The sequence below is a fragment of the Lipotes vexillifer genome, unplaced genomic scaffold (genome assembly GCF_000442215.2).
Source record: "Lipotes vexillifer unplaced genomic scaffold, Lipotes_vexillifer_v1.1 scaffold158, whole genome shotgun sequence".
In the NCBI taxonomy this organism is placed as follows: domain Eukaryota; kingdom Metazoa; phylum Chordata; class Mammalia; order Artiodactyla; family Lipotidae; genus Lipotes; species Lipotes vexillifer.
The window spans coordinates 1,991,870-1,992,573 of record NW_006788189.1 but is presented as its reverse complement, the minus strand read 5'-3'; the positions used below and the strand labels follow the sequence as shown (position 1 = coordinate 1,992,573).

The window sequence follows — 704 nt, the reverse complement described above, 5'->3', positions numbered from 1 at the left end:
GGCGGGGGGCAGGGTGGGGGGCGGGAGACAAGAGAAGAAGGTGGTGAGCAGCCCAGCGTGGGCCTACGGGAGCAGATGGGCGCCTGCAGCCTGGCCGGAGCCCCACGGGGCACAGACAGAGACTCCCCAGAGGGACACCTCCTCCCACCACTGCCCAGGGGACAGGAAGGTGCGAATGTGCCACATGCAGCTCAGCACGTGGCTGGGAGGAGGCTCTGCCTGCCTGCGCCAGGCTCTCTCTGGCCTCCTCCAGTGAAATACCCTGGAGCTCGTGAGCCCCAGAGCCTGGGCTGCTGGCACTTTCTCGCCAGCCCCTCCTGGTCCTGCGGGAGCCGCGTCACCAGCTGTGGGGTGTCCCGTGTCCTCCCTGAGGACATGGATGTCTGAGTCACCAGGTGATGACAGCACCTGTTGGGCAGGCGCCTGGCCTCGCTCTGTCTGTCCTGTTTTTCTAATCGTCTCTCCCCCCTCCTCTGTCCCAGCAGCTCCCTGATGCCATTGCCCTGTGCGGCCCCTGCTGACAGAAAGCTCCTCGGGGGCAAGGACCCTCCACCCCAAGGCCCCCCTACCCAGCAGGCCTTGGCCCAGCACGGGGACACCCCATCCACCCTCGGGGACCAGTTGGTCACTGTCTACGCCACTCACAGGCCCTGACAACTGGGCTGCACCACGGGGGACTCTTCAGAGGCTAAGCTGAGGAGGCT

The 704-nt window shown here is 66.3% G+C and overlaps 1 protein-coding gene across 8 annotated transcripts in view; it reads right to left on the bottom strand.

Annotated features, from left to right (window-relative positions):
• Positions 1-704, bottom strand: part of BIN1 (bridging integrator 1) — a 62,700-nt gene that overhangs the window by 4,461 nt on the left and 57,535 nt on the right. The window lies entirely within an intron of this gene.